The sequence below is a fragment of the Ambystoma mexicanum genome, chromosome 2q (genome assembly GCF_040938575.1).
Source record: "Ambystoma mexicanum isolate Mex_15411 chromosome 2q, UKY_AmexF1_1, whole genome shotgun sequence".
NCBI classification, from domain to species: Eukaryota; Metazoa; Chordata; class Amphibia; order Caudata; family Ambystomatidae; genus Ambystoma; species Ambystoma mexicanum.
The window spans coordinates 587662281-587676602 of record NC_090924.1 but is presented as its reverse complement, the minus strand read 5'-3'; positions in this window follow the sequence as shown (position 1 = coordinate 587676602).

Below are 14322 nucleotides of genomic sequence, written 5' to 3'. Positions count from 1 at the left end.
AATTCGACAACGGATATCGCCAGCTCTTCACTTTTTACCTTGCTTGCTGAGTCAGCTCATCTGTTCTTCCAAGTAATGGTTAGTCAACTTTTACTATTGTTATCTGTAGTGTCAACATTCTGTGGTAGGCCACTTTCTATTGCTTTTTACTCAATTTACACTATTCTCATTTTACCGTATTCAAAAATTCTACACCATTATGAACCGTTCTATGCATTTTTATTGCTGTGTTAGCACATAACATTATAGAGTATTTTTTCCAAATGTAATCTTTCGTAGTGCATGTTATCAATGCATGTTTGCTTGAGGTGCCATTTTTTATAAAGTATTTTATGTTTTATTATCAAAGCAATATGATATTTGATTTACTCACTCATACTTTTTTTTATAGTATTATTTATTTATATTTCTTTAACAGATCACAGGGACAATCCAACAATGCCTTATTGTATCATGTTGGGTTGCACTAATAAGAGCCACGCCAAAAGTACAGTCCTGCATGTATTTCCAAAGGATTTAAATTTAATAAGAAAATGGCTCTTGAGCTGTGGAATTCCAGTGTCCGAAATTGAGAATGTCTTGGATGACGTGAGGGGCAATCTATACGAACAATCACAGTACACTAAAAAGCGTCACCCCAAGATCACTTTGCAAATTAGTTCCCAATGCTGTTCCAACTGAATTTCAGCTGACCCAGGTGAGTAGTGGACAGTGAATTTTTAAATGTATTATACCATTTTCTATGACCACTCAATATACAGAAATAGTCTGTAAAGAGGTAATATAATGAACGGTTTTCAGTTTTTTGGGGAATATTTCCATTGTTATTTTATTACACAAGTTTCCTTCATGGCACGATGTATTGTGGTTTGTACATTTTGAACTTTAGATTACTTTTTGTATCCCTACTTTAGAGATACTCCAATAGATCAGTGCAATGGGAGCCTTTGCAAATGCAAACTCAGATCGCGTCCTTCAAAAATATGTAATTTATTTAAAATGACCATGTCTGTCTTTACGTAGACCGCACTGATAGAATTACAGACGTTACCATGGAGGAAACCACAGACATGTCATAACATCCTAAGGTTGAGGCCACGCAACTTGCAAACAAACCTTTTTTTATAGCCCGTGTTGAGGTGTAAATTATAATATTGATGTCCATTTGCTATTGAACAACGGTATGAATATATACATGCATTAAAGTACCTTGATGCTACATTGACCACTATTCCTGAGTCAACAGCAATCTCACTCACCTTTCAAGTAATTTGTTTAGAATATTACTTCAGATGTGACTATACAAAATATGTATTTTTTCAAGTTCAACTTAGAACATTTTGATTATTATTATGTATAATATTAGCTTTTGATACAAACTGGCTTGTGTGCTTCCTTGTCAATAGCAACAATCTTTTTACATGACTTTTTTGTTGATTTTACATTTTTATTATTACAATTACTGTTGGAACTTCGACAAAATACTATTCTTCTACTGCAACCGGTCGGGATGATAAGGTATGAGACTTGCTAAATTATTGATTTATACTAATAGTTAATGATTAAAAATATATTTTTTACGTGTAAAATAACTTATCTTTTTGATCATGTTCAATACTGTCAGCAAATTACAAGGGATCATATCAATAATCTTGATGTATTTATCACAGAAACACATGCAACAACAAAAGAAAATCTTCAGAAAAATGTACTTTGTCACTGAATAACATAGACCCTTTGACTATATGAATGGTTTATGTTTCTGTTTATAAACCTTGTGCTGCTTAAAAATGGAATCAGTGAAACAAAATACCATTACAATGCATCGAAGGGGCCACAATGTAATTAACATGTTTTCCAAAATGATCTCCCACCAACTCCCTGCGTCATCTCTGAAGGTTATCAGGTACATTTTTCAATTATGTCTTTTTAAAATGTTACATGTACACAGTGTTCGAATTTAAGCCAATACTAATTTAACGTTTTTTTATCAGATGATTAACCATATCTTTTACATAGTTTAACTGATATTGTACGGTCGACAATCATTAATAAAACTTTCTCAAGATGTACTTTGCAAGATCAAAGATTTTAACATTAAATTGTTTAACAATTTATACAATGTTCTTTGAATTTGTTATGTACAAGGAATGTACTACAGAAACGGTCGAAATTGCAGAGACACATGGACAAGACGTATACATAAGATATTGTAAAATGTCAGTTATCGTCCATTTTAACTGTGATGTAATTTTTAATATCGTTTAATGGTTTCCATAGTCATATGTTATTTTATATGTATATATCATTCTTTAAGTGGAAGAACACATTTCAAGGGTTATACAATTTCAAAATGCTATTTTTCGGCTTGGTCTGGTGGTCGGCAAATCCAAGGAAATCCATGGAAAATTCAGAAAACCAGGGCATGTTGTAATTCATATATTCTGTATGTGTGCTATAAATTAAGCAAGTTTTTATTCTCTTTGATTAGAGGCCTAGGAAGAAGAGGAGCATAAAGACTCAGGCAACCACACAAACTAATGATGTCACTTGACAAACCATTGTCACTTGGGAGCAGCTACATTTTGAGGCTCAGCATGGTCCTAGCAAGATTCAGTGTCATGATGAAGATGTCCAGTGTCCAGAATTGTTATTGAATGTCAGCAGTGACCCACGGAAAGTAACCCTGGATCATAGTTACAGCACACAACATCACCCAGAAAAAAACAGACAACAAAAAAGATGTTTCAGAATTGCTTGCAGAACCGCTCACTCAATGTACACCCTCCAAAACAAATGCTATCTAAGAAACAGAAAATTATACCTGTTTCCCAAATACATGTGGACAAATTGGAAATATCCCACACAGAAATAACAGAAGCATTTTCGCTACTGTTTGACGATTGTGCTTGTGATGTGGACCTCCCTCTTCCTAGTTGTTGAGGGCTTATCCACCACCATGGAATCGCAAACCACTGTACCTCAGGACGATTGGCTGTTAAAGGAACCCAAATAGATTATGTTCGACTGCTGCCTGATACAGATTATGGACATTATTAAATGTGATAATAAATTGCTTAGGTGGATTTTTGGGGTGCAATTGGTGAAGTTTACTCGTCTAGTCAAAGGCACAAACCTCAAGATTAAGGGTAGCTGTGTACACCACCATAACTCATTTTCATGTCTGCTCGACCTATACTTGGGAAAGTGCCTGCTGGAAATGTAGTTTGCTCACCTGCTTTGTTGTTTAGAGGATCAACATACAGTATAATTTCAAGTTTTTCTAACTTTGTGGGACTCAAGTTACTTTCAAATACACAGTACTGCAAATATCAGAAGGATTTCTTGTTCCATGCTATTAGCCAGGCATGGACACTTGAACAGTTGTCAATAGACAATGCTCTCACTGGCAAAAGGCTCTGGCCTGCTGGTGATGGACAGTCTGACAGTCTAGGAGTTTCTACAAAATACTGCACTTACCAATTCCAAGACACAGGAACCAAAAAAATAGTGGGTTCAGTCATTGTGCAAGTATCTGAATGTATATCGTCTGTTGCCATGGAAAAATATGGTTTCATTAAATCCATTCAACTTCTGCAATCCAGAGGAATGCAAATAGACCTGATAGTCACTGACAGGCACGTTTCAATAGTGAAGGCCCTTTGAGAGCAGTTCTCAGACATAAAGCATCAATATGGTTTATGGCGTATCACAAAATCAATTTCTAAAACGATTACAGCTGCTGGAAAAAAAGGCTACAGAAAACGTTTTGAATTGGTCACAGTGTATCAGCAACCATCTTTGGTGGAGATTCAAAACTTTTGATGGTTCTGCAGATAGTCTGCTTGAAAAATGGTGTTGCTAACATACACACTTGGACAGAAAACTAGCATTTCCATAAATGTGCAGATGAACCATTGAGCAAGGAGCAGGAGCATAAAAAGGTGGTGGTTCCAGGCTCCTGTGGGATGTTTTAACCCACTAGGCTCTGCCCTGTGACATCCCTGTGTGGTGATGGTGCCAGAATGATCAAAATGGCTGCAAAAGCTGAATGCTCGCCAAAACCTATGAAAATTGCGCTTTGAAAGCAGAAAAGATGGCTGCCAAATCTACTTTGCCTGTTGTCAGTAGTGGGAAGGAGACCCCACTGCTGAAACATATCACTGGGCTGCCTACCAAGGAAAAATGGAAACTGCATGAAAGGCAATGCTTTCTTGAAAGAAACCCCAAAATTGATCTTAAATCCTTTTTTCTTGGTTCCTGAAAACACAAAATACCGGTCCAAAACACCACAAAACATCCAATATCCTTGCTGGGTGTTAACTGCCACTTCATCTAAGGAATCAATATGAACACACAATGTCAGGAAAAGTGGAATCTATCATCAAAATATCCACACTAAAAAGTGTGCTTGCCTGTGAAAATCTGTCAAAATATGGGCGCAGATCCAGCGCCTGCCTGTATGACAGCTGTCATTAGTTGCACCAGAAGCTTAAACTTGTGCAATTGAAATCAAATGTCTGGGAATTAAGTGACCTGTTATCAAAAGTAATATAGGTTGCAACTATTTAATCTCCACGGTTTAGAGACTGGAATCAGTGTTCTAGTTGCTTTTTTAAAAATTGCAAGTTTTATTTTAAATCAAGAAAAATGTAATAAATTGACAGTGAATTTAAGCTGAACTCAAAGTCACCAAACCAGTTCCCCCTAGCTTCCCCCAACAAAAGGCATCTCTCCTGCTTCCCACCAAAGTCAGGAACTTACACCTTTGTTTAGATTAAGTCAGGGGAGGAGGCTAAAGTGGCCTCTGCCAGGAGGTAGAGGGCGGAGATTGCTCTGGAGCTGCAAGATGGAGATGGAGGCGGGGACAGACACTTTTGTTGATTCACAAAGCACAGAAAACATATTTTTGAAAAAGACTGATAAAGGACTGTGCGAATTTGTAAAAATTATAGAATTCACAGCATTGTTAATGTGATTTTTTTGTGCACCTTTTAAAAGGAGCCAGAACTCTGTGTGATGTTCTGAGAAGGCACAGTGTTAAAGATCTGACATTGCAATTGCTGGCCATGCGAACGCATTGAATAGCTCAAGATTTTGTTTCCAGGGCCCAGTCTATGCCATAGAACATTGTAAAAGAGGTTTACCCTCTCAAACTTGAACTTGTTGAAAGGTTGACTTCAAGATTCAAATGATGTGTGGCTCTCTTCACAGTAACAAGCTTTTCTACTGTGTTTGGAAATTGTACTCATTGTACAATAAAGCGAGTAGTATGTCACTTGAGATGTAATTGTTAAATCATTTATTTTTTATTAATCACTGTTTCTGAAGCAATGTCATTAGATAGGCCTTAACAATTCTGTTTTTGTTTGATTTTTGTATTTATTAGCATCAATATAATTGATTTATATCAGAACAATAAATGTCAGTCTGATTGTTTCAAGGATGTGACTCAAATCAGATAAAATGTAGAAGAGACTGGTGAGCTTAAAACCAACAGTTACCAGGAGCTACTTTTTGCTCCCCTAGACCAACTAATGTAACGCTGCAAAATAGCTCATTGTTCCATAGTAGTAGCTCTTGGTGACCGGTTAAGGATGGATACTCAGGCACTGCTTCTAATTCCAGTTTATTCAATCCTAATGTTGTGCCCTGTTTGTAATGAAGTTACAATAGTTGAAGAATCTAAGAAAGAAATTGGAGCAGTAGGCATACAGAAACTCAATGTCTCCAGAGTGTTGGTCCTCTCTAGGCTGTACTACTGGAACAGCCTCTTCTTCAATATGCCAAAATTCTCCCTTCGCCCCCTTCAACTAATCTAGAATATGACTGTGAGATTTATCCTTGGTCTCAAGCGCAGGGACCTCATCTTTCAAGCCCAAAAATATTTCCACTAGCTCCCAGTGGCTGCAAGGATCGAGTTCAAGAACCTCTGCATCATTCACACTGCTTTATGGGGTACAGGGACCCCACTAGATCCAACTCTTTCCCTAAATACCTCCCTCTTAGAGAGATCAGATGCTATTCCAAGCAAAGAGTGTGTGGTAGATCTCTTTCCTGTGCAGGAGCATCCCTCTGTAGTGGCCTCCCTGTCCCATGCAGGCTTCTGCCTGATCTCCTTAAGTTCCAGAAGATTTGCAAGACCCAACTTTTCTCTTCTTCATTACCCCTGCTAATGCACCATCTGTCACATTGTATGGCTGCATTGTCCCTTCTAAGCACCACAGGAAGAGTGCAGGAGTGTTTGGCCGGAATTATTGGAGTAACAACGTTGCTACGTGGAACATGCAGTCCTCTTTCTGTCTCCAGCTTCTGTCTCCAGTTGCTCCTGCCTCTCGCCAGCTTCAAAGGGTTAAAACCCTTTTCCTTAGCGAAGTGGTGTTTGGCCGGAATTATTGGAGTAACAAAGTTGCTACGTGGAATATTGCAGTCCACTTTCTGTCTCCAGTTTCTATCTCCAGTTGCTCCTGTCTCTCGATAGCTTCAAAGGGTTAAAACCCTTTTTGTAAGCATAGCGAAGAGTGCAGGAGTGTTTGGCCGGAATTATTGGAGTAACAACGTTGCTATGTGGAACATAGCAGTCCTCTTTCTGTCTCCAGCTTCTGTCTCCAGTTGCTCCTGCCTCTCACTAGCTTCAAAGGGTTAAAATCATTTTCCTAAGCGAAGCGTAGCGAAGACGGCAGGAGTGTTTGGTGTTTGGTGGAGGGTAGAGGGCTGAGGTTTTTCCCTCTCACCCTTCCCTCCCTATATTACCGTGTAGAAGATCCGGTCTACGTGAGAAAAGAAGCAAAATGAGGTCCTGTAAGTACGCCAAACTGATATAAATGAGAATTCGTGACTAAATGAAAGTAAACAGTGCACTGCATTCTATGAGGAGTATTAATAGTTCTGCATGCAATCCTTTGTTTAAAATCAAATTACATTTGAAAGTTTTAAATTGGTCATTATTTTTAACAAATAATTATTGGTGAAGTCTAACGACTCGATATAAAATGAAACTAAAACAGCTCAAACGTTCCGGGCTACGAAGCAAGGTGCTAGGAAAAAGCAAAGGTAAACATACTTGCAGCCCTATTCATGCAATTCAAAACACTTGTGATGGCCCTAAACGGAAAAGGGGCAAGAAGGATACCAAGGCAGATACGACCCAACAAACATAATGTTTTTTTTTACGGCATAAGACCAGCAATATTAAATAAGGAAATTGGCAAAAACGTGGATCAATATTTAGAGCCGGTAAATATGCAAATACAAGCAAATGAAAGAGAGAACCAAACAGCATTGGAGGGTGAACATTCTCCTTTTAATGAAGGCTCACTGGACAACAATGGGTCACTTTTGGCCTTATGTGTGAATGTGGGAAGGAAAACCATGGGGCTCAGGGTACAGGGAAATAGTAGAGAGTCCCAATTCTCTAACCCATCGGCAAGTCCCAGTATGGACCATATGGCTCGCCCAAAATCGAATGAAGATTTTTGTGCTGATTAATTGGCTACAGAAAGGAGGATTAGAGACAGATGGCCGTCTATCTCTGATAATGCTATTCAAGCCATGATAGAGGCATTGCCAAATAAAGTAGAAGCTCTTTTTTCTCTGTGTTCAGCAAAGACTTTTCTCTCTTACTACAAAGCTGATCTTGGCGAAGATCCCCAAGTTTCCAGTCTATTGTACCTGGCAAGGTTAAACCGCAACCAATAAAAATGATGGACAGAATAGAGGGGCAATCCCGGAGTATATCTGAAAACAGAAGGTGTTCCTTTCCGCAGTCAGTGGTAAATCCTGATATTATCATGAAACGTGGCACGTCTAATAATACATGCGAACCCAAGACTCAGTGAATATTGTGGCAGAGACAGAGGAGGACGCCAGAGACGCCCTATGCATGGAAATCTCTTTGATGGAAACTGTTACACCTGAGGACAAAAAGGACATACAGCATGCAGCAACACAGCATACTATTCAAACTGAGCCGAGAGAAAATAAGGAAAACAGTGACAGTGGCCAACATAGTATAACCATAGCCCAGACCCTGGAATCAGGCCAGAGGGAATTTACTAAGATACAATAGGATGGTACCAGAAGATCTGTGGTATTAAATGGCCCTCTAGATAAATGGGTTCAGTTCTAAGCTCCGGAAACAGGGAACTCTAATAAACCACAAGTACTGATGTCAAACTCTGGGAAACATGGCAAAATGGACCTCCCTGGTGTAGGTTTGAAGAGGGTCCAGGTGGCTGAATTGAGAGATGCAGAGATGACTACCATACAGCAAAAAGTCCATAGACAAAGTGTATTGGTGTGTCATCTTTCTGGCCCCACAAATCCCACTACACAAATTTGTGATGCGAAGTCATATTAAAGTGCTGCCAGGGGTTTACATCTATGCTTTAAAGTAGGTATCAAGGGTTCCCTAAGACCAGTGAAATACCTACAATACAAGTACCCTTTTTTAAGTACGACAATGAAACTTTGGGCACGTCGGTCAGGCTTGATGAGATTGACACCACGGATTCAAGCCCTTTCTTGAACAGATCAGCTCTGCTGTGCTTATAGTCGACTATGCCATGGCTATCCTTGATAACAACAAAAGACATAGTGCAGATAATGTTGCCGGAAGTGGGAAGTACAACAAATTGGGCCATCATACAGTTCAATAATAAAATTGCAGTATCACTGCTATGTGAAAATGCACAAGCATTGTTAAAAATTGGCCTTAGATTAACAGTATGCCAGGCCCGATTGCAAAATACAGACACTAACATTTCAAAAGGCGATAGCCAGCAAGGTCAGAAGATGGTGGATCAGATATAGGGGGATTTGCCAAAACTGCCACAAGTGGGGCATGAAGAAAGACAATATGCTTAATCTTAAGCACAAGAGTATGGTTCTATGTCCTGGGAAGCTGATAAGAAGAGTGCGTCATATAAAAGCAGGGAAAAATCGTCCTTCTGACCCTTGAGACTTGCTAGTTGGAACACACAGATACATGCACCTGCTGAATAATGCTGATTCACTACAGCTTTTAAAATCTTATGATATTTTCATGTTGCAAGAGACATGGCTGGATAGCCCCCTATGTATAGAGGGTTATAATATACATCTCGAGTCTGCAAAAAAGGCTGATAAAGGCAGACCCTATTGAGAGCTTGGGATAGCAGTAGGTCAGAAATATTGATCAAGGCTTGTGTTAATGGACTCGGCCATGTGATGGCATGGCGGTAGTGGTGGAGCAAGAGGGGACCACCAATTGGGAGTTGCAATTGGGAGTTGCTTTTGATAAATGTGTATGACCCCCCGGGCCTGAAGGCCCTTGACGATATCCAAAATAGTATTGAAGAGATATTCTCAATGCCAAAGGGGGAGGGAAAGATACAACTGAAGATAGTGGGCGGCGATTTAAATTCCTGCTCTGTTGACACCAAACTTAGAGCAAGTTACAATAAGATTGATCCAAGGAGTGTGATGATACAGGAGAGAGACAATAACAAAGGAGATAAATGGATTTCTTTCTTAAGTGAGTGGTAAATGTGGATGTTGAATAGTAGAATAGTGGGTGACATCCCGGGAGCCTATACATGGAGTGGATTCAAGGGTGCTGCCATCTTGGACTACCTATCTGGCAACAACGTGTGGATGCAGATGGTGAATACATTATCAGTAATACACACAGAACAGAGCGACCATGAAGCTTTGGCTTTAGAAATTAATTTATACCGAGAGTAGGGGAGGATTAGTGGGGTTAAGAATATTGTGGTAAACCATGCTGGAAACGTGGTACATTGGACTGATGATAATCTTACGAAGATCAATTATTTATTAATGGATTATGCTGGGACTTGCCCAAGTATGATTGAAAGAATGAGTGCTGATGGGATTGAAAGGTGGATCCAAAAGTTAACCAAAGAGGCTGGGTTTTCAAAGAACAGAGGGTCTGCTTTTTGTAACAAAACCATCCATAGCTATGATAAGATAATACAGGATGAAAAACATAGGATGCGTAGAGAATTACGAAAGCTACATAGAAATGGGGTTAAGTCTTTGGAGTTGGCTACACAATGTAAAGCAATAAGAATTAAATAACAACTATGGCTTAGACGCAGGAGAGCCTCCATCCAAAATGTGGACTGGCAGTTAATGATCAAAGATCTACAGAGTTACTGCCCCGGAAAATCTGGGTGAAACTGTCAAAAGTAAAAGGTGATGTAAGAACATGGACAGTAAACCCTATACAGGAAAAAATCTTGAAAGTCTACTTGGAAGACAGGCACCTGCTCAAGTACCTAATGCGCGCCCAGATTATGAAATTGGGGGTTGGACACTTAAATTGACTAAGAAGTTAGTCAAGAAAGTGATTGTTAATTTAAAAAACTCCAGATCACCAGGTCCAAATGGCCTGGCAAACATTGTACTTAAGAAAAACCCAGACCAGTGGTCCCTTATATTAAAGGTCTTATTTGAGAAGGTTTGCCATACTGAGCACATTCCTCTATCGTGACAAAAGGTGATATTAATGCCAGATTACAAAAAGGGGGACAGGACCTCCCGATAAACTATAGATTATTATCTATGTTAGACGTAACAGGTAAGATATTTTTGACCTTTGTGTTACAAGCACTTCAAGTATGGGTGAAAGAATCTGTCATGGTTCCTGCCCCTTATGTCCCCAGCCCTCCAAGATGGCAGGCTGGACCCAGGCCACAATCACCTACATGGCCCTCAAGGGCCTCTCCATCCCTCCAAAGACCCACTTGGAGTCAGACTTGGTGCTTGTGGCACCAGACTCACTCACTCCCATAGGATAACATTGGGGATTGGACTTGTAGTGCATTGATGGGGACAAGATGGATTTCCCCAGATATTTTGGTTCCCAGAACTGCATGTGCAGTCTAGTCTTTTGGGTGTGGTTCAGCCCAAAGACACCTGGGATACCCAGAGACTATTTAAGCCACGCCCAGGCTGAGAAACATGCTTTGTGTTTTCTGCACCTGCAGCGTGACACTCACTGTGTTCGGATTGGTCTCCAGTAGACCTGCATCTTTCTTCTTTTCTTCTGCGCTCAGCTCCTGCAAGAACAAGAGCACTGTTAGGAACAGCCTTACCTTGCAGTGCTTCTGCCCATCATTCATCGCTTCTTCTGTTCTGCGGGCATCTTCGGCGGTGTCATTCCCATCCCGGCACGCCGCTTCCTAAGGAAAAGGGTAAAGAACAGAAAAAAGGCATTAGTAAGCATTCAGCAAATCTTCGCTTATTTTTAAAGACTGTATGAGCTTCAAACGCTTACCTGAATCCCATCCGCTCTGGGGGAACTCTGTCTCCGGAACTTCTCATCCATCTGCAAGAGGGAAAAGACACTCCAGGTTAGCGTGGAAACATCTAGAGGCGCCGCTGCATACTGCACTTACTCACCGCATTTCTTCTTCATAACCGGCATCCACGCCGAAAACGTTGCGGCACCTAAAAGACACAGAAAAATAATTCAGTTCAATACAAATACGAAAGGGTCGCATCGCGCATCGTGCTCTCAGTCACCTTCAGCGCTACTCATCTCAGCAGCACGTCGCCAACCCTGGATGCCGGCCATCATCTAAGGAAGGAAAGGAACGAAGTTAGAGAACTGTTCAAAAGACTCATTATACTTACCTGTCGGACTCTTTCCAGTGAAGTAACTAGGAAGCAACAAGCCTGCAACAATCAACGTGCCCCTGCGCTGAAAGCAGGATAGAGAGCACACTTTCCAAGAAAACAAGGTGAGCTGTGGATCTAAGGGAAGGGTTGGACCCCGGGGAAGAAGGGGTTCAAGCACACAGAGACAATAGGGAGTTACACTCTACCAATCCTGTGTTTCAGGCCCAGTCTCCAGTCGAGTAGACTCCAGGGAAGGGTTTGAGATCGTAAGAGGTCAGAACAGGCTGAGTGACATCCCTGTGTATACCAGGTGAGCGTTACAGAATCTAAGGTATTACATTTCACTCAGACTGGGTTTTGGGCTGGGTCGGGCACAAGCCACAATCTTAGAGTCCTTGATACAGTTATTAGAAGCACTCTGGCCTCAGGGAGACAGACTTTGTATCTACATAGCATAGATAGGGCACACTTTTTTGGGAAAATTACTTGCAGGGTTTTCCCGTCCTGGTGGATCAATATTCTGAAGGGTCTGCACCAACACACTAAGGCTGGTGTTAGCCTTACAGATGAAGGCATGGTAACGGCTATGGTAGAAATGCAGCGGGGAGTGAACCTTGGCCCTGACCCTGTATAATTTATACATGTCCGATCTTCCAGAATGGTTAAACCCAGAGGTGGGATGTTGTCCGAGGGTGGGTGTCTGCCCTATACTTTGGGCCTGGTCACGACTTTGGCGGTAACCCTTAAATCCGGCGGTAGCATTATTACCGCCGGATTTAAGGGTCCACCAAATCGGGACTTTGGCGGATTTCCCCCCAGCTCTGAGCTGGGGGGAAATCCGCTGAAACTTAGCGCTACTACCACCGGCGGGAAATCCACCAGTGATAAGAGCGCGAATTATCCCCATTGAGCCCAATGGGGAATGGGGCATTCCTGAATGGGTTCAATGGGGAATGGGGAATTACTTTACCGCCGAACTCGTGATCTGGCGCTATTAGCACTGGGGAGTTCGGCGGTAGGGCTAATATATTAGTGCCGGCGTTAACGCCAAAGTCGTGATCAGGCCCTTTGTCTCTTATATGCGGATGACCTCATACTCTTAAACCACACTTAATCTGAGGCAAAGGCCATGTTCGAGACTTTGTGTAATTATGCAACTATTAATAAACTCACCATCAATATGGGGAAGACTAAGGTGTTGGCTGTATCTGCAAAAAAAGTAACATGTCCCATCTTTACTACATCTCTAGGGAGGCTAGAATATGTCGATTTGTATCCTTATTTAGGAGTAAACTTAAGTGGTACAAAAACACATAAAAATATCATAGAAGCTAAGAAGACAAGAGCATCAGGGCTGATGGCGCCGATATTGAAATTTGCAAGAGACACAGCTGGATAGTGCCTAGAGGGTATATTAATGTTATATAAACAATGTTTTCCCTTATGGTGCTTTATGGACTCCAAGCTCTTGCCATGCAAGATTTAGCTTGGCTAGATAAGATTGAAGGTTGCTTTTGGAAACAGGTTTTGAGACTCAAAGTTGGGGCGTCGATACAATATATTAGTTTAGAACTGGGTTTGACGCCATTGAGAGCTGAATTACGGAGAAAACAGGGCCTATTGTATATGTAAATCCATGTAGACCCCAAATGTGAGTTACTTGGTCTATTGGCTGATCGCGGCCATCGAAAGGACAGTTTCGAAGGTTTGGTTAAGGACTTCTTCGATCAAATAATTTGGCAGCCAGATTATTTTAGGGGCACCTCCTATGAAACATTGCAGCGTGTCTTAAAAAATAAATCAATGGGACTGGGTGGCAAATTATTCAAACGTGGAGACCCTGGGTAGCCATATTTATATGGGGGGGGTATCTCATAGTTATCTTAAACCACAATTGTATATTAGACAATGCTCCTGTGCTTGAAGGTGCATGCCTTTAGGCTGTGGTTGCGGATACATCAGCTCCAAGTACTGGCTCTAGTGGGACCACAATTGGGTCTACATCGCAGTGAGAGATATTGTCATCTCTGTAAATTACCTGAAACATTGAGACACCAAGGCATATCCTTACAGAGTGTGCAACCATGGGTAGTGTTTGTATGATTTTGTTAGGATCCTTTGTGTCAAACTACGATTGTATTAAGAGTGATGACTTTTGGGTATTCTGCCTGATACAGATAACCAAAAGGTACATATTGCCCTTCATCAGGTTTGGAAAATAGCCAGAAAGAGACTTGAGCTTGTTACCAGAGGCAATGGATATGCATCACAACCTAGTAGAATTAAATAGAAGTTGGAACTACACCAATGAGGTTTTTGATAAAGTGTCTGTTGCTAAGTTAAGTATTACAGATTTTAATAGAATAGACGGTATTTTACATTTTTATGAATTCAAAGACGTTTTAAGATTATGTGAGACCAGATGTACAGGTACACTGTACACTGCTAGCATAAACACTTAACACAGAAATGACATTGCGGAAACGGCACATTTAGTAAAATAGTAATAGTAATGAAATGTATTTTAAAATCATTGGAACCATTTTAATACTAATATTTTAATATGTTAATATTTTTAAAAAATTGGATTGTTGTACGATATTCCTTGATTGTTGATGTTTTAGATTTGGTGTTTGAAATGTATTGTATTGTGAGTGTTTTATGAAGATTTTGTAAAGTTTCACAAGAAACTAAATA